General features: G+C 46.6%; 1 protein-coding gene across 1 annotated transcript in view; it reads right to left on the bottom strand.

The window, feature by feature from the left end:
- Positions 1-10,754, bottom strand: part of Tmtc2 (Transmembrane O-mannosyltransferase targeting cadherins 2) — a 315,006-nt gene extending 304,252 nt beyond the window's left edge. Inside the window, exon 1 of the mRNA XM_077654186.1 lies at positions 10,021-10,754. The gene's annotated coding sequence lies outside the window, so the exon portion shown is untranslated. The remainder of the gene's footprint in view (positions 1-10,020) is intronic.
- Positions 10,755-20,896: the final 10,142 nt, after the last annotated feature.

The raw sequence follows: 20,896 nt of genomic DNA on the forward strand, positions 1-20,896 counted from the left end.
GCTGCATGTTCTCTCGAAGAACGTCTATATTAGGCAAAGCGGGAGCACAAAATATGCAGCCGTAAGGAAAGTCTACATAGCGCAAGCCAAGAAGCACAGCATAAGCCTTCTGAGAATGCGAAACAAGCGACAGCGTCATCACTTTGCAGAGAGATTCGGAGCGCTCGATGAATCAGCATCGCGCCGCCTTTTTCGCTTGCCCACGCAGGCTGCGGCCACCGAGGCCTTTCGCTATCGATGCTAAAGCGCCGCCATATAGCATGTTGGTAAATCGTATAGCGGTGTAAGAGGACTGGATTGGTATGATATAGCGATTCTCATGGCTCGATTCTATTTGATTTTTATGATACGCCGCGCAGACTGGCTTATTACGCTGGTAGCGAAAACATGCTGGCGATTCAGCTATTGAAGATGAATGAAAATGAATTAACTGTAATGGGATATTTATGCTATTCTGACCCCGTGTTAGTCAGGTCTCGCATAACGAAATCGTTCAAGCATGGAAGGATAGCAGCGCGAATACGTTGTGGACACACAGGCATACAGCTGCCATCGCTCTTAACGCGAACGCAGCTTACGAGCCTTTTTAGCCCTGCTCATCACGGATTTTAAAGGGACCCTAAAATAATTTCGGTGGGCATATTCTGGTGCTCCACATCTGTAGAGGTGGTCTTTGCGGGTATTCGAGTCAAATTTGAAAGCTCTGATTTAACCCTATAATTTAGAAAAAAGAAAGGATAGAATCGTTGCTCGCAGTAGCTCGCAACCGATTAGGGCGACACCTCACTCCGCCGCGTTCCCCATCCCGATGACGTCAGTGGGCAGTCTGGGCGAGCGAGCAGCGATTTTTAAAAAATTATTCCTCAATTATAAGGTGCACGCAGAGCTTTCAAATTTGACTCGAATACCCGCAAAGACCACGTCTACAGATATGGCGCTCTAGAATATGTCCATCGAAATCATTTCAGGGTCCCTTTAAGTCTGCCTATATCAGTCTGGTGCACGGGCTAGCCAGATTCAGTCCCACAAACATACCGCCGTTTACTTTTTCACTGCCTGCGTGTCTTGTATATGGCCTTGATCACTTAGACGTGCGTTTCCGGATTAAGCGTGGGGACGGATTTACAGATAAAGAAACCCATCAGAGCCCACCACATTTATTTATCTTTACATAATTATGTGATCATGTCCGAAAATGTACGGCCTTTATAGCACCATTAGACTAAAACCGACCAGGCGATAAAACGAGTCTTGCCCGTGCTCTAAAACATGGTCGAATTTGCAACCAACATTCGAGCGTGTTTCACGACGGAACGTAAGCTAAGTTTAATTTCTTTTGAAATTCGATGCGGCTGCTTCAGTGAATACCACGTTTGCACGGTAGAAATTTCTGAGGGAGCTCTACGGAAGAGCACTAGTATATATGTTACGCGCGAAACAATTTCACATCTTAAATTTGTGATCTAGAGCGACGTCCAAAGTACCTTCTATTCTTGGGAATTATTCTCACATCCTACAACGCGACGCGTTTCGTAACCTCGTATGAAAGCTCTACTTCAACGACAACACCGATAAACTAAAGATAAAGCGACGCGACACTTTTAAGAATGTTCTGAATAAAGACATGCGTCTTTATTCAGAATATGTCGTTGCGGGCTGAATGCTAGTTTATCACATCTGCTCGAACACCAATATGACAAAAACTACAATGGTAAAATCATACGGTGGTGAAAAAAAAAAAAAAAAACTCCATAAAGTTATAATTCGGCCGATTGATAGGTCTGCGCTTTGGTACTTAATCTTTTCACAAAAACGTCCTTCTTTTTATTTTCACGAATGTTTTAACCCTGGTAACATGGAACACGCTTGATAGCCATGCAGATAACGAAAGCGAACGCCAGCAGTGCAGTGAAGAAGCCAGCGGCTTATGCAAGGAACATTCATAGGCAAAGCGTTCATTGCACATACGCCAGTGCATATCGGAGCTGTTATTTGAACTGTCTTTTCATTGTTTTCCTCTCGCTGTCCAGGTTTGGTCTGCAGAGAAGCGCGATTCATTAAGTGTTCTAAAAAAAGAGAAGGAAAGTATAATTAGAGACCTCGGTATTCCAGTGATTAGTTCAGTTCCGTCGCCCGCGGCCGAGAAGACGCATCCGACACCGACACGCCGCCGTATTAAAAATGTAGTGACGGTTCTCTCAGCTTCCTTTGATCTCGATGGCTGAAGCGTCACTGCGGCCGACGGGCAAAGAGAAAAGGTTGCGAAATTCCACGTGAACTACGGCGAAAGGAGCGCGCTGAAATTAATTGGCCAGCGGGCAGCCGCTTGTTCCGGAGAAGCTGACACACCTGCATATCATTTTTATAGTTCGTACGCCTGCGCCAGGAGGCACTGCTGGATGAACAGAGGAATCCGAAACTTTGAGCATCGTTTGAAGATAGTATATACAAAGGATCATTTCCGACTCGTGCGATACGAGGGCTCCATGTGTGCTGCGTGGTTTATCAGACTCACAACTGTAGAGGGAGAGAGAGGGGAAGAGAGAAGAGGAGGAAGACAGAAGAGAAGAGAGAGAGAGAAGAGAGGGAGAGAAGAGAGGGAGAGAGAAGAGGCCCGAAGTGACGCTGCTATTTGTCCGACCGACGGCGAAAGTTTGACAATAAAAAAAAAAGAAGTTAATAAAGCCGGCACGCTGCGAAGTAGTTCAGTGCGTTGATTGCCACATCCTCTCCTCCATACTGTCCGGAAAAGAAACACGCTGGTAAAAAAAAGGATTACCTCGTCCCGAGGTAATAATGGGCGCTGCGAGCCCTCAGCCGCGAGTCCCAACATCGTGCATGAGATTAAAAACTGCCTCGCTCTATATACCTGCATGCCCTCGAGAACTGAATGCGTATACAATGTGCGCTCCTTTCGTGCACAACGCGCGCACACAGACGCACACACCTGTACACACACACACCTGTACACACACACACACACACACACACACACACACACACACACACACACACACACACACACACACACACACACACACACACACACACACACACACACACACACACACACACACACACACACACACACACACACACACACACGCACACACACACGCACACACACACACATCACTTCTCGCGAACAGCGTGTGGGTGGAATTGACTGGCGAAGTGGGGTGATAGCGGCATCGAGACCCAGGAGGAGTTTGCGAGAGCGCGTGCGTGTGCTAGCGAGCTTGCAAGGCTTTCTCTCTATGGGGGGCCCGCATAATATAAGGGCGCCCGTGTGTAAGGCGGTGGGTGAGCAGGCGGAATTCTCTCGATTGGAGCACGGGGATGAGGTGGAGGAGTTTGTGCAAAAAAGGCGTGTGTAGTTGAACGGCTGTCTGGCACTACGACGAGCCGGCAAACTCGCCTAATTACGAGAGTCATTAATAGGGGGAAATGATGACGCCCGCCCCGGGGCAGGTGAGCGCGCAGCTCCCGATGACGGTGTGGTGTATTGGAAGGGCTGACCGGGAATACCTGGCAGGTATTGCGACGGGAACAGCCGGTGCAGGGAGGGAAGGAACGCGTATTGAGAAACTGCCGGCGCACGCTCCCGGTGCTTGGCATGGTGGGTATGCGTGCAACAGCGGGCGTACACCGTTAGTGACGGCACTGCAGCTTGATTGAGAGCTTCGATGCGCGCGGACAACCTCTCGTTTGATTGCAGTAGGGAGGGATTATGAGAAGCGGTTGTTCGCGGAAAAGTTTCGCTCTCGTCGAGCGAGCCTCGCTTCTCGATGAAATGTTTGGGAGTCTGCAGAAGCTCTCCGCGCGGCTGCATTTCTCTGTGCGTGCGCGCGCGCGTGTGTGAGCCAAGTTTAGAAGTTGTAGAGCTCGCCGAAGCGATTTCGAAACCGGCATCGTCTGCACAGGTGGGCTTTATGCTGGCAGTGAGTTGCGCATGCAGCCTTTCAATAACGACGCAGGTAATTTCGGGGCTCCGTTGATGAAGACCGTCTCTGCGGGGATCAATTATCGTTAGCCTGACGGAGGCAATCATGTAGCACTGATGACGTGTCGTACGGGCTGTATGAGTTCGCATAATTTCCCCTCCACGTAGTTCGTTAAGCCGTCGTAAACTGCATACTCCCATGAGTACAGTCTGCATCGCGTGCATCGTTCTATTGAGAGGTAAAGCTTCAGAGTTTGTCGTCTGAATACATGTTGAGGCGTGCATTTGAAAGGTAGACGAAAAAAAAAAAGCGGTTCAAATCTGTCGTTCGGAAACCCTTGCAGGCTTGTTCTAGGGAAAACAAAATTCATCGGAATTAGGACTACAGTGACTTACACCATAGCAGTACCGCTTGGCTGGGAACAAAAAGACTCTTCTTGTATAGACATCGAGTTATCTCTCTATCGTTTTTGATAAGCCGGAGGTCAAGTCGTGGCTCTGCATTCTACAAATCGACCGCCATCGGGTCGAATCATGCGCAAGTGGAGGCCGACTGTGTGAGTTTTAGTAGAGTTAGATAACCTAGTTGTTCTTTTATTCTTCTTGATTATTAATTTGGCACACCAATGGCGTTTTTAAACGACTACGTGAACGACTCAGTCCGCCCGAGGACTGCTGTGAGCTCGGTGTGCACGAATTGGCCATTAGCGCCGAATGCCAGCGAGAAATGCGGATAAAGATAAGAAAGCAGTGCAGGTCACAATGTCCTACACCGTTGGGTTGCCGGCACGACTGCGAGAACTGGTCACGGTGGCATTCGCTCCAAATAAAAGCAGAGAAAAATAGCTAATCTGAAGGAGTTTAATAGGAACAAAACGGGGTCATCTGGAAGGCGAAGTTTGCACATAGGCATGCTCAGCGGAGTGATAAGATACTTCTATTGCGGCTTTATTTTCGTCATACTCCTCATAATTTTTACCGAGGGCCTACAGTTAGCAGGCGGCCTGCGCACTATTAGCAGACACTACTCTTTTGAAAAAAAGAGAAAAAAACCACAACCAAAACAATTACTTGCTGAAATTAACCCGCCGCGGTGGCTCTGTGGTTAGCGCGTTCGACTACTGATCCGGAGTTCCCGGGTTCGAACCCGACCGCGGCGGCTGCGTTTTTATGGAGGAAAAACGCTAAGGCGCCCGTGTGCTGTGCGATGTCAGTGCACGTTAAAGATCTCCAGGTGGTCGAAATTGCTCCGGAGCCCTCCACTACGGCACCTCTTCTTCCTTTCTTCTTTCACTCCCTCCTTTATCCCTTCCCTTACGGCGCGGTTCAGGTGTCCAACGATACATGAGACAGACACTGCGCCATTTCCTTTCCCCCAAAAAACCAATTATTATATACTTGCTGAAATTAACCATTGCAAAGCCAATACTATTCACTGAATGATATTTTTTTTTTCGTTTATGAAGCAAACGCCAACGTAAGTACATATTTGGTAGGTGCATTGTCTTCGCAGCTGCTAGCTTCATATAGGGTTCATGTTCTCAAAGGCAGTGCTTCGAAACAGGACATATTTGTACAGACAAAGGTAGCTTCTGGGGCAACAATCAGACCCAATGTGTGTCATTTGTACGAGTGGAGAAACATAGTGGAGAAATTATTGAGCCGTGTGTCTTTATTTTGTTTCCCCCGCGGGGTATAGGAGGTACGCGATCTATAGTGCGCCATGCTATGCGTAACGCAACAAGGAAAAGATCGGTACAAGCTTTGGCCTCGTTTGAATGGCACTCGCGCTTAGCATTCGCAACTAGGGAGATTATTTGCATTCCTACAAATACTGACTCTTGTCGCATAGGATCAGAAGAGTGTTATTCCTAATCGTCAGTCACTTCTAACGTTTTTTTTTTGTAAAAAGTTTAAGCACCACTTATTTTAACCCCATGCGCGAATTTCTTTTCTTTTTTTCTGGTTTACCTTGTTTTGGTGAAGGAGTTTCTTTTCTTGACAAAAAGAATCGGCAGTGAATAAAACCAGGAACCAGGTTTGAAATGAAACTCCTCGCTTGTTCAAGTTGCGTGCAATGGTTAGAACGTATTAGTCGCCCCTTTAAAACTACCCAAAATAAATAAAACGAGAGAGAGAGAGAGAGAGAGAGAGAGAGAGAGAGAGAGAGAGAGAGAGAGAGAGAGAGAGAGAGAGAGAGAGAGAGAGAGAGAGAGAGAGAGAGAGAGAGACGGTAATAAACGACGTCGCAACCATCCCGGCTCGGTGTTCCGTGTATACGACCCACACAAGATAAAACCCGAGCGCACGGTTCTTAAAAAATGGATACCTCGGCGGCCTTCTCAAATGAGGTTAGATCGCTTCGACAGTTCAACCTCACAAAACGAATTTGCAGTCGCACTGATTATTTATCGTTGGACGATGAGATATTACATTCCGTTTAAGATTAACAAGCACTCCTCTGAGCAGTCCTTTACCGTTTGTCGTTTGTCACGTCAGCAACGAGAGTCTGAGTTTTGGAGCTTGTTTTTTTTTTCTTCTTTGTCTCTTAGCTAGCAAGGCGAAAGTTAGTAAGGACTGCTCTAAACGTTATGGGCCTTAGTTCTCACTAAGGTTATACTATCTCGCAGTGTAAAGTAATATCACGCTAAAGGTCGGAGGTAATAAGACATGAAAAAAAGTAACAGAAATAAAAACAGAAGAATCCATCACTGCCGCTGGACTCAAAGGTCGCTACTTGCTGAACAACATCCCGGTTTGTTACGGATCGACCGTAAGTGACACCGTGCTGTGTTCTATGTAGTGGAGTTTTCTCGAACAAACCAGGAAAAAAAATTATATTGTTTCATATCCTTTTCAACGTCCACGACAAGAAATACAAGAGGCAAGAAAAGAGCAGATTGAGGAAATGTGAATTATAAAAAGTGAAATTACGTAATGGTCGACCTTTCTGACACAACAGCAACGCAAAAAGAAAGGACCTTCGCACAAATGGATAGATGTGTGTCCTTCCATGCAACCACTGTTGTCATTTTTATTTTTTCTGCGCAGAAGTTATGCGAGGAAAGACAAACATACCTGCCGGAAAGATTGCATTAACTCAGTAGATAAACTAGCTAGCCACAGCTCCGCAGTTTCGGTGACGCGTGGAGTCTTCGTGTGATCTTGCGGCGTGTCCAAAGTGAGAAATTAGAAAATCCTGGAAATAATCTCAAAGCCCCGCACGTAAGATGCTGACATATTTTTTTGATGAGGGGGGGGGGGGGGGGTCTTTCAGGACAGAACAGTGGGATGTGAACAATCTTAAACCGCTTAATTAAGGACCCTGTGAAGGGGGTAAGGTGAAGTCAAAGCAGTGAGAATCGTTTCAAACACAAGGGACAGTTTCCAACTCTCAGAAAGCGAGATAAGCACACCAACTGAATGAGGCTTCTCAATTCAATAGACGAAGCACCCCCCTCCCCCTCCCCCCATTATATTTCGATATGCTGCCCATAGTCTATGAGCTGTCTATGGAGAGCGTGAAGAGAGTTTTGTAACGGTTGGCCAGGCATCGCTATGACAAAGTTATCTGTCATGTCAGTACCACGCATCAAAATCAAGTTCCATTAATTTAAAACAAATGCAGTTTTAGTTAATCTGGTTACATCACGCGCCAGTAATTTTTTTTTCCTCTTTGCCGTCACTGCAGATTGACTTTCGCGTTTTATTTCACCTTATGCAACACGCGGGTTTTTACAGTATCCCCTAGTTTCCTAACGCCCCAGTGTGGTTGCGCGGCCAACCTAACCACGTAAGGCAATTTTTTCCCCAAGGCTTAGAATGCAGTATGCCAAGAAAAAAATTATGTAAACACCCGTCTGTTCCTTTGAGATGTTCTTCTTACATAATTATTACGTAACAACAAACGCCAACCAGCCTAAACCGCCACCAGAGCACGACTGAATTTTATGTAAGCATTCGTTATGCGGAGACACCCTTACATGCGCACCGAGCGCAACTTATCGAGTGTTCGTAGCGAGGGACAAGTGCAATAGTGGATGTCGGTCCTTATCAACGTAAAAGTGACAAGACGGTTATTTTATGTAAGGCAGCAGGTATCGCAATGCGATATTATGGAAAACAGCCAGGCGCGTAAAGCTATTTTCATTTGCTTCAATTGAGAGCAGTCTTAGCGTCAATAGGGGCTCCATAAAAGTGTTTCTAGACATTTTGTGTTGTATAGGCAAACGTTAATGCTATCACAATCAGCCGCTAGCCCATCTTTAATAATAAAAAAATGCGGCTTATAATCTGAAATGCAAACCGCAGTACGCCCGCACACATACCAGTATGAATACAGGCCTTTAGTGGAATTTTTTTTTTGTGGACAACAGTAGGTTTATCAATTTGAAAATTATATAATTACTGGGATTGCTTTCTGCAGATGCATTTGTTGGTTACATAAATGTGCGAAAAAGCGCGACGTGATGGAGTCGAAGAAGATGACGAGTTACATGCTGCATGCAGCGAATGTCCGGCTGAAGACGCGGGTGCAGTTCTTTTTTTTTTAATTGTTGGTGAGAACTTAATCCTGTTTCACGCGCAAGCTCTTACTAAATCCGGATTTGTTTTTGTTACCGTTTACTCAAACGCTTGAGGGCACAATTTAGAAAGGAATTTAACAAATAGCCGATGAAGAACGCTTTGCTGGAAATCAACAGTTTATCTTTCTATTCTTAATTTGCGAGATACGTTGACACAGTGCATGCTGAGAGCAGGCAAGATCGTGGCTTGACGCCCTTACCATGGAACAGCTGTTTCTTTCCAGCTACTAGAGAAAACTAAATAAAAATTCGATTAGAACTCGGTTGCATCCCTGTTAAGGCTTACTTACTGGGACATTTTATTGCAGACGATGGTGTTTCATTGTTTCAGAGTTTTTTTTTTTGCGGTGGACGGTAACAAACAAATGTGAATATTTGAGGTCTGAAATATTGCACTTAATCTTTTGGATGGTGCTTGCAGTTCGAAGTTCTAGGAGAAAGCTTTTCAAGCAAATTAGAGTAATGAGACCAGAACAATTGCTTGGCGAAACGCTGCTCGGATCGCTCAGGTTCGGGATAGTGTTGTCATTGCTACATTTGTTTTTGATATCAGAAAAAAGAATACGAAACGACGACGAAGAGTGGAAAGTACTGTGCACCGTACATTTTGGGTATTTTTAATTCACACGTCTCTTTGTGCAGAAAGTACTTCATTGCAGAACTTAACAAGCCAGAAAGATGGGTGACTTGGTTTTTGCGGTCGGCGTGGAAGCAATGCAGTCCCGAGAAACGACAGAAAACGAAATAAAAAGCACGCGTTCGATCTTAAGCTCACTGCTCCGGTCGTTATTTGGCGTTCTGTACTAACTCCGGGCTGGATTTCAACGGCAGAGATAACTGCTGGGCTAGCTAACTGCACAGATCGACAAGGTGTTATCACGCCAAAGGAAACAGATATAACAAACCCTCTATTGTGGCAAGGGCAGGGACACTTTATTTTTTATAGTCCCACAATAATTTTTGTCCTCTTGTCACTAGCCCGTTATACTTAGTGGCACGGGCAGGGGCACTTTATTTTTCGTTCTTTTTATAATCCCACAATAATTTTTGTCCTCTTGACATATCTGTGTCTAAAAAGAAATAAAGAAGACGGTCGTGAACTGACAAATCTACATTCTTTGGTGTCATTTTTGTTTAATCACCACTCAAAAGACTTGCGCGCCCTTTTAAGCTTGTGTGTTATAATTTATGTTTCTCAAACTCGCAGGAGAACCTGGTGTCTCACGCACGCTTTGACGGATGGAGGGAGAAATGAGTAATCAACACCGGCCTCTCGGATACCAATGTTTCAGTGCAACCAGTCTAACGAAAAGAAGAAGCTTTATCGACTCGACCGCCGCAGAAAGACGCGTGTCAACCTGCTCTTTTCGACGGAATAAAAAATAGAAAGAACCAAAATGCAAACACACTTGTGCCGTCGTCGTCCCGTTATAGTCGTATAAAGTGAATAAAAAAAAACAGCAGAGTGATGAGCAGCAGCAGCAGTCTCACCTTTTGGCCGTTATTGAGCGGGCCCGCCGATGCGGGCACACGGAGGAGGAGGCCGTCTTCAGGGCGACCGTAGGTATCCGAGTTCGGCCGGGCACATATCAACACACGCTCGCACACGAGGCGGTGAAAAAACGAGAAGGAACGTTGGCGACGCTGATCCGCCGACGCGTGTCACCAACGGAAAAAGCTCGCGTGGCGGTGTCTCCACTCAAAACGTCATCTCCTCCACATCCTCCACAACGCGTCGTCGTTCAATTTCTCGTGGCGCCCTGGAGAACTGTCACCGCTGCGAGCGATGCCTCGGCGCTTCGTCGTTCGATCCGTCACGGCCACGCACACAGAACGGGAAGAGATTGATCCGCTTCGCACCGCTCACCGAACAGTCGTCGCTCTCGGACTTCAATTCCTTTTTTTTTTCTTCCTATCTGTCGTTTTCCAACAACTTCCCACTTTGTTTTCACGTTTCCGCAGGTTCGTCAGAGCACGCTGCTCACACGCAGCAACGCGATTTTAGAAATGTCGCCTTTTCGAACATAAACTCACTGCCTTTCAAGCGGGAGCTATGAAAAGGTAGAAAGAGCAACGGCTTCGAAGGGCACGCAAAAAAGACGGCACGCTTCGCCTTCGTCGACGGTTCGCCGCCTCACCACCACCGCGAGGAACAAGAGAGAACACGCGGGCACTGCAGCACACGCCGAGCTCCCGCCACGGCGCCCGTTCGCGATTAGAACTGCGCCCGAACTCTTTCGGGGCTCCGTTTTTCCCCCAAGCCGCATCTCCCGGGAGCCCGAGAGAAAGAATCGGAGTAGAGGAGTAGGAGAGGAGAGATGATTGAGCGCGAGGAGGTTCTCAACTGTCCAAACCCAAAGTGACTGGAGAGAGGAATCACCTCACCCCCGCCGCGCGCTCTGCCTCTGCTCTGCAGGTCTGCTGGGAGGAGGAAAGGGTAGCGGAGGCGGAGACCGGCGCCTCCTCTGTGTCGCCGCCTGGGGAACGGACGAGGAACCCGCTGACGCGCGAGCTTCGCCGAGCAGCAGCACGCTCGTCCCGCTCAGTGCGCTCGGTGATGCCGCGGCGCGGAGATGGCGAGCTTGTGAGCGCGTACGCGCCTGTAAAGCTTGCTTCTCTGTTTGTCACTCGTGCTCGCGGGGGCTTGTGCTGTTCGTTCGTGGAGCAGCATTTAGAAGTTACGCAACAAAAACAGCGACAGGTGTTTAGGGGATTGTCTCTATGGAAAAAGGTATGCCCGCGACCATTGTTGTGTGTAGTTATAACAAAATCAGGCCTCCCGCTTTTTTGTCAATTAAGAAACCGTTAACACGGACCGAGCAAATGGCATTTACCGAGGTGTCCGGGCATTGTGTGGTTATGCAATGTACGTGGGCTTTGCCCATGGGCACGTATGTTGAACCCTGTGCTGCTAGCAGACGAGCCACATTGACCGCAAAACAAGAGAGTCTTGGTCTGCTTTATTGAATGCCGTATGTACGCTGACAATAAAGAGCGCAACTCTATGGAGGTAGCAAGAACCTGTCATTACAACATCCCTCCGTATCTTATCATTGCGCTTATACGATAAATCCACTCTTAGAGATCTCTATTGAAGTGAGCCGTCGGGGTATAAAAAATAATGACGTGCGCTATATAAGCTCATGCCTCACCAGCGCCACCTCGCGTTTCCGCAGCGGTGGCTCAGTGGGTACAGCGCTCGGCCGCTGACCCGAAAGATGAGGGTTCGATCCCGGTCGCAGCGGTCGAATTTTGATGGAGGCAAAATTCTAGAGGCCCGTGTATAATGAGATGTCACATTAAACTACTTCACGTGGTTGAAATTTCCGGACCCCTTCACTACGGCGTCCTTCATAGCCTGAGTAGGTTTCGAACCTTAAATCCCCATTAACCAAACTACCATCTCGCTTTCTGGCGACCATTAGCCTGGTTTGTGCGTGTGCGCACATAATCTGGTTAGTCGGCGATCGATGAACACACGGTCGATAGAAAGCAGCGTTTACTATAATCCCTGTTTCCTATCAATTTTTGCCTTTTAATTAGAGAGCTAGTGTCTGGGGAGGCAAACTCTGTTCGCATCTTTTCAAGCAGTGAATCGTGTTTCGTTCCATGATACATTTCATGCAGCTAGATGTTTCGACCTGACTGACCTACATGCCCTGCTATCTTTCACGGAACAGAGAACAGCGCTCACAGACGGGACGGAAGAGAAGAAGACAGACACTTGCGCCGACTAGCGACCAAACGATTTACTACGATACGGAAGGTAGCAACATGAATAAAACATCCGTGGGGAAGAAAAACAATATAGCAGTCATCAATCGAGAAGAATCATAAAGCGTTCGTGATTAAGAAATGCAAGTTCTTGTAGAATAAGAGCCACAGATGGGTGGCTGGTGAAGTTGAGTATGTTGTATGCATCGGAAATCAGCGATAATTGCGGTTTTGTTCAGGAACACCCCACAGTGCTTCTGTGCTTGCATTCAGCACAATGTGTGGCTATGTTGTTTCTGCGTGACTGGCTCTCTATCTCTCTGGCGTACTCGCGTAGTGGGTCATTGATACAGTGTCCTGTCTCAGGGATATGAAATTTGCCACATGGCAATGAAATCCTATAGATGATAGACACCACATCAACAGCTGACAAAGTGGTTTGGTGCTTCTCCCCCGGGCATTCTTTTTTCTTTTTCATGAGCTCGCTCGCACAACCCTCCCAATTTAACTTCACGCCAGCTTAGCTCACAATCTTAGTCAGCAATGCAGGACATGAGTGTGCACGCTAAACGCGAATACGCCTACATGGGAGTAAAAAGGGAGTAAGTAGTCCTCCTGCGCAAAAGTTTAAGATGTAGCGCTTAAAGCACACACCGCGGGGGCTAATGCTTATCGCACAATCTTTTTCGGATTGTGAGAAAGCTTGGCCACATGCAGGATGCAGGTGTATGGTGTTGGTCTTCACTGGTTGGTCAGCTTTGGTACGCATATTCTTCTGAATTTTGCTTTCGGTGAACAATGACTCAGCGTTGCTTGGTTCCATCTTCATCGGGTACCCCGCAGCGGCTAGCCTTTTCACTTGTGCGTGAAAGCTGGTTCGGGTTTGACGCACACATGACCTGTAAAATGCGGCTCTCATGCGTGTTTTTGCTATTCGGTGCTGAACTAACTTTGAATGAGCCGATTTAAAGGGTAGAAGGCTCTTAAGGGAGTGCGGTGAGTATTCGCAGCTTCGTTTGAGAGCATAAGTTCTAGATCTAGTTGTTAGTGGGAAACTCTGTAGTGAATTGCAAGTCGTTGAGTTCTTTACAGAACACGTCAAAAATGTAAGCAGCCGTTCTACATTAAGGAGCACTTAAACTTTGTCTACTTAAAGGAGCAGTTAGTTTTTCAATAAGGGCGTGATTTGAGGTTCTAGTACTCTTAGAATGTCGCCACTCGTTTGTTTTACGCGTATCAATAACGTTCCTAGCTTTTCTTACACGCTTTCAGGCCGACGACATTGTTTTTAGCCTTACATTGTTCACGCCGGACTTTTATATATCATCATAAGCCTGACTACGTCCACTGCAGGACAAAGGCTTCTCCCATGTCTTTCCAATTAACCCTGTCCTGTGACAGCTTCGGCCACTCTATCCCCGCAAACTTCTTAATATCATCCGCCCACCTAACTTTCTGCGCTTTCTGCGACGCTTGCCTTCTCTTGAAATCCATTCCGATGCCCTTAAAGATCATCAGTACCTTTCCTTCGCATTACATGCCTTGGCCAAGCCTATTTCTTCCTCTTGATTTCGACTAGGATGCCATTAACTCGCGTTCGTTCCCTCACCCACTCTGCGCGCTTCCGGTCTCTTAACGTTACACCTACAATTTTCCTTTCCATGGCTCAGTGCGTTGTCCTCAATTCAAGTTGAACCATTTTCATTAGCTTCCCCGTTTCTGCCGATAGGTGAACACCGGTAAGATACAGCTGTTATATGCTGATCTCTTGAGGGATATTGGTAGACTCCCATTCATGATCTGACAGAAGCTGTCAGATGCGATCCACCTCATTTTTAATACTCTAGTTATTTTATTATCGTGATGCTGATCCGCTGTGACTAGCTGCTCTTAGTAGAGGCATTCCCTTACCACTTCCAGCACCTCGGTACCAAATGTAACCTGCTGTTTGCTTCAGAGACCGTTGAACAAAACTTTGGTTTTCTGCACTTTACTTTTTAGACCCATCGTTCTTCTCTGCGTGTCTAAGTCATTGATCATGCTTTACAATTCATCTTCCGAGTGACTCAGCAAGGCAATGTCACCAGCGAATCGCAGATTACTACAGTATTCTTCATTAACTCTTATGTCCAAATGTTCCCAATCCAGGCCCCTGGGTGCCACCTGTAAACAGGCAGTGAACAGCATTGACGAGATCGTGTCTCCCTGCCTGATACTTTTCGTTACAGAAATTTTATTGCTGACTTAATGCAGGTCTATGGTGGCTGTGCAGACGTTTTAGGTAGCTTAAAGTATTTTTGCATAAGGCTCATCTAACTCTTATTAAGTATTACCTGCATGACTGCTAAGGTTTCGACTGAATAAAATGCTTTAACGTAATCTATGAACGCTATATTTAGGGGTTGGCTATATTCTGCTCATTTATCTATGACCTGATTGATAGTGTAAATATGTCTTATTGTCCAGTAGCCTTTACGAAAGCCTACCTGATCATTTGGTTGACTGAAGTCTAAGGTTGACCTGATTTTATTAGCGTTTACCTTAAACACCTTGTAGGCAACGAACAGACTTTTCTTACAATTTCACTATTCGATCCCCCGCATTTTGACGAGGGCCCTCGTCCGTTGTAGACAGAGCCACGTTTCAGGCGCTTTACATTATATCAGCTTTTATAGAGGGACACTTGCGGAAACGTCCGCGGAAATGTCTGCACTGCAGTGCAGTGCATTCTTTCCCGTGTCCCTCTGAAAACTCGCAGTGTAACAAAAGCCCAACCTCTGCATTCCTCTTTCGAGCACAGAAGGGCTGTTTTTTTTTTTTGAAACAATGTTTCGCGACAGCTTCCCGCTCTGCTCATCGCTTTGCCGCCGTGCACTCGCTGAGTGCCGCGGCCTTGCACTGGAAGCTGGGGGCGCATGCATGCGTGCAACTGTGAAACTTCCGGCTTCCAGCGGTTACCTCGCGTTCCCGTGGGAAGCGAATGCTCGCTCAAAGCACTCACTCTCCGCAGCGCGCGGGGTCCGGTGCGGCAACGAGTGCGAGCAGTGCTGCAAAGTGCAGAGCCATGAAGGGACAGCACAGGGGACAACTGTATCCTGTTATCGTTCTCAGTAAACAAATGATTGTTCGGCTCTTTCTGATCATATCAATGCTTGTTAGGCAACTAAAGGCGCGTTTATTGATCACAAAATATAATTTTTGAAAAAGCAATTTGTTCCCGTCTCTCGACTCATATTTATGGCGTAAGACCGAAAAGGACTCCGGGATCTCCGTCAAGAAATGACATAATTCGAATAAATAAAACCAGCGGAAGGACGCAGAAACAAAGAGGCAGACAGGACGACGCTGGACTATCAACTGAATTTATTTCAGCGAAAATCTCACATATATACCCTTCAGCATCACAAGCCATGTGCGCATATCTGGTCTTATTGCCGACGGGTATGTATGTGTGACCTGCACTGAAATAGATTCAGTTGATAGTCTAGCGTTTTCAGTGAACGTGCTTCACTGTTCGAGTCGATTATTTGAGAGAAAGAGCGGGTTTACAGAAGGAAAGTCACCACTCGAGCTCTACTTTCTCCCTCGACACTTTTACACTTTCACTCAATAGGCGCACTCAACTCGACTTCTGTAGAGTTCATGTAAACCGAGCAAGTGAGGGTAGCATTTCTGTCATTAGAACGCACGCAGTAAGCTATCGGTACAGGCTAACTTCAGTTTGTCTACGGTGGTCCGTTCGAAGGTGCGTGAAAAGGGTGTTTGAGGTTGTCTATAAAATGATCGCATTATGTAGAGTGCAGGCCAATGAGCGTTCACGCCGCATACAAGACCTCAAAAGCGAGCGGTTAATTTGCAATTCAATTTTGAAAATTCCCGATTTGGCGCCTAGTGGCGACCTGCGGTGCTGGGCTTTCACCCTAATCCGCGCTCATTACGTCAGCATCCGCGCTCGTTACGTCAGCAGCGGACTGCTAGCATTGGTTCGCGCGCGTCGGTAGCCGGCGGAGGGGGCGAGTGCGACGCATGGTGCGACGGGCCGGCGGAGGAGAGCCGACATTTCAGCGTGTAAAAAGTGACGAGAGGAGAGAGAAAGGCGCGAAGACGCGGAAATTCAAATTTTGACTACACGTAACTCGGCTTTCACAAAACGCATCTAACAAATTCTTGCTGGAGGATATTTTTGAAGCGGCGTCCTTTAGCATGCTAAGCACATCGCATCTTTGTTGAGACCCCTTTCACAGCCCCTTTAATGATGACGGTGACACTAAACATGCACGTAGTTAGTCTGCCACGCACAACGGCGATCTGATCGCTGACGTCACGCCGAAAACGTATTCAAAAGTGAAAGCATCACGCTGCTGAAGTAGATATCAGGTTGTGCTGCGCTTGCAAGTCGGTCTGTCATGTGAGGCGAACGTTTTTTTCCTTCACTCTTGACTGCGGTTTTCATGGATGACCGGCATTTAAGGTGGGTGTAGGTTCACCATATGCAGCAAGTACAATATGCATAGTGGGATAGTATGATTGCATTTAGGTACTGGAATGTTTTATACCAACTGACTATTAACTAGTTTGTTCATTCGTTCTTAGTGTTTTGCGTCTGTGATGGGTCGACTTACTGATTATCTTGCTTCTACAAATACTATCCGATAAAACAACACGGAGTTACCTGGGCCTCTTCAGAGTGCTTGATTACAGCATTTACCGCAGGTACTCCACTAAAGATTCTGATCAATGAAATTTTTGATTGAACTGAGTCTGTCATTCTTCCGCGATACAAGGATATACTCAGACGTGAATGCACAGCGGGTATCCTGGTGATGGTCACGAATGAAAGGAATTAAGCGAAGGAATTAAGTATGGTATGCAAATGAGGGAGTGAAAATAAAGTAAATAAGGTCGCGTTTTTTCTTGCGATTCTTAAAAGCCAAAATGTCCCAGTCTGCAAGCGAAATATTAATTGCGTTCAAGTTTGGCTTATTAAATTTGTTGTCTTCCGCTACAAGCTTCAAGTATCCTTTTCGGCGTGCTGCCTACGGTAAATAAATGGCCCTTTCACCGGAAAATTATTGTGAAAACAAAAGCTGGTTTAGCAAGAGGTTACTATTAGTGACAGTGCTCGAGAAATTTAACAGCACGTTAGAGAGCGCTGATAACCATTTCGCGCGTCGCCGAACGCGGCTCCTGCACGCTTAACGAACGATAAGAGTCGTGCTCACTACTTATGAGGCCGAACCCCTGGCGTATATATACGTTGGCTGAATTCTGGTAATCTTGTAATGCAGAACCTTTTTTTGCTTCGAAACTTGTCTATAAACCTTTGCACGTCGGCATGTGCCAAATATAACCTTCCAATAACTCTTCGCGCCAGGCCTATCCCTCTGTTTTCAGAGCCGTAAATTTCGTGCTGAACGTCTAGCCAGCTCATAGCCCGGCCAGCGACGTCAGCGACAGAGCCCCGAGAGAAAACGTTCGATCTCTGCGCAGAACCCACGGTGGCCAACGAGGCACACCCGACACGGAACGCGTCGTCATCGCCTGTCGCTTTCGGCCCGCGAGCCGGGGAGTGTTTATTTTTACAAGCGCCGAGCCAAATATCAACGGCCGTTCGCCGAAAGGCCACCGCCGGTGCGACACGAGGTGGGGGCCGGAACAAGTATGTAGTGGAACGGAGAAGAGAGAAATGACGCTAAAAAAAGAAGTTTTGTAAACTTCTAGATGGCGCTCGCGCACCTCGGGCAGACTTATGTCAACAAATATACCTGATAACCTGGCAACAGGGGAAGGAAAGCACTATAAGGGGAAAATAAGGGAAGGTGCAGTGTTGGGCTTTCGGAGGACACGGGGAAAATACTGGAAAAAGCAAAAAAAAAAAACACGTGGCATTCTCGACAGTCGGCTGACTGGCTGGGTATGTACTTTGCGGTGAGGCATGTTCTGCGAAGGAAAGCATCGCACATTTCAGGGAAGTGTGCAGATGCCTCGGCGGAGTCCAAAATGATGAGATGAGAATAGGGAAAGGAGTCACGCTTAAGATGACGAAGAAGCTATTAAATTACGTATTTAATTAAACTTTTTAATTTCAGGGAAGTGTACAGATGCATGAGCAGTGTCCAAAATTATGAGGTGACAAGTAACAAGGTGTGGAGGGACGTTTAAGATTATGAAGATGCTCTCCTGGTCGAGCCGATAAATTATGTATTTAATTCAACTTTATCTTAACGGATAGCACAAAACAGGAAACGAGGTTTAGGTTGCAACCTCTTTAGTTGATTTCTTTCTTGTCTTTTACATTTTATTTCTTCTTTCTTTAATTTGAACCAGCAGTAGTTTAGAGATACAGAGCTGATGATGATTATGGATTTTTATGGCGAAAGTGCATCTGTGGCCAAAGAGAGCCATGACACAAGGTATTTTCTCCTACTCGAGGTGGGGTCAAAGACCCATTTTCCAAGCATTTCATCCTAAATAAGCTCACCATCAGACCAGGGGGAAAGCTTGTACTCATTGCATCACCGGTAAGTACCCGGCGGCACTGGGGATCGAACCCCGCACCTCCCGCATGCGAGGCGTATGCTCAGACCACTGGGCCACCACAGCAGTATACAGTGCTACTAGCTAGCTCGGTAGGCAGCCCAAGATCTTGCGTTTTATTTGTTTTCACCGCGCTGCAGAGTTCATAAAGGAATCAAGACGCTATAATTAAAGTTCCACAAAAAAAAATCACGAGCGGGCATAATATAGCGATTACATTGCAATTTAATTTTCCTTCTTTTTCTCTCCTCCTTGCGTTTTTGTTGTTTCAGGTGCGGTCGGAATCGCGCGTCCATTCAGCGTGGCGGGATATGAGTGCTGAACAGAACTGGAACGAAAATAATCGCGGCAGAGCACCTGTCCTATGGTTTAATTCACAAAGCAGTTTGTTACTGAAATATGTTTCGCAACTACGTGGATTTCGCGCAGGCCACGAGTGTTATTATTGGCTCCTATAGCTCGGGAGCTGTCCAACCACTCGGTGAATTTCCTCGCCTCGGTGAATTCCACCTCTGATAGAAAGGCTGAGAACATCTTCATAAAACCTAGAACAATGCACAGTGCTACTGAGAGCCAAACCTCTGCCTACTCTCTCTGCCCTTTAGAACACAGTACAGCAGGATGCAAAATAGAAAAAAAAACTACTGCTGCAATAGACGAGAATAGCCCATGACTCTCAGAGGGCTGTATCACTCCGTTCACCAAACACAGCATCAAAATTTTCGCGCTTGTAATTTAGCCTTGCGATTAGTGTATTTGCTTGAGAAGAAAAGTTTCATTAACGGGCTTTTTCTCTGCCGTAAAGAGACGGCGTGTGGCGGGCATTAATGTGGGCTGAGCTGCCTCACTGCCTTCTTAGTTTGTCTCCCACTGTATACCATATGCTGACCGAACAGAAACAGAGACTTTTACTGCATCCATTTAATTCATTACCGCTACATCACAAAAAGAGCACATTACACTTTTACTGATGGCAGAGAGCCTCGCACTGTCTTCCACATTACACATCTGCGTGGTTTCCATCTGCGAGACCGACGGGTGGCGGGAAGTTATTCAAACGGTGTATAGTGGGTAATAACTTCACTGGCTGCGTTATATGATGCGCCTCATGAATATCGTCCCTGTTGGCGCTAAATAGAATGATTTGGCCGCTAGACACTGCCCACACACAACGTCTACTTTAGATGCGCCTGGAGATAATGGTCATACACATATATGCCGCGCTGCATAGACGGTTTTGTATGACTCAGTCGTATACACACATTATTTCCTGTATAGACAGACTATGGCATGTGTAGCGCTTGTGCCCACATGTACGGCTCCATCGCGAATAATGACATCCGCTCCAAGCAGTCATCAATATCGACCTCACGCATAAACGAATGCGCCTGAGCGGGTCGCTATACAAGCGTTGTTTTACTAACATGCACCAAAACCAGAGTTAGATAGCACCGGCAAAAACAGCCTCTCGAACGTAAACAGCATGCACAGATGGGCAGGGAGATCAAATATTAACGAGCGCACGAAAACAAAACGCGCAAAGATAAAAAGCAGAGCGTAATGAATCCCGCGGGACATTATATTTCACGCGAGGAAATTATCCGCCTGACCTTAAGCGAGGATCAGTACCGACGCTGCGGAGGCTATTGTGACGTTCGTATATAGCGTGGCGCTCGCTCGCGCTGTTGCTAAGGGGATATTGTGTGCGGTAACCCAATTTCAGCGCAGTGAATCGCGGTTTAGCTCTTTCTGTTGTTCTTCTCGAGATCATCTTCTAAACTCGATATATGCCACGTTGATTGCTACCCAACTATAAACGCAACGGAGAACTTGAATTTAGGGATTGCATGTACTATAACCATTACGAAGGCATATATAATAGCTTCTGGTTTCCTCTGCAGCCCGCTTGGAAATTTAGTTTCTAAGTTGCCTTTGAATGTAGAAGAGGGCGCTTGGATGACAAAAAGAAGAGAGAGAGAAAAAAAAAATGCGTTTCGATTTCGACACTGTCGCATTAGCCGTTTCTGAGAGAATTTTCTATAACCTTAGAAAGCATACACACCGAGTAAAGTGAAACGCGATGCCCCAGGAAGGCACATATACGAAGGAGGAACAG

This window comes from Amblyomma americanum, chromosome 2 (assembly GCF_052857255.1).
Source record: "Amblyomma americanum isolate KBUSLIRL-KWMA chromosome 2, ASM5285725v1, whole genome shotgun sequence".
Lineage (NCBI taxonomy): Eukaryota > Metazoa > Arthropoda > Arachnida > Ixodida > Ixodidae > Amblyomma > Amblyomma americanum.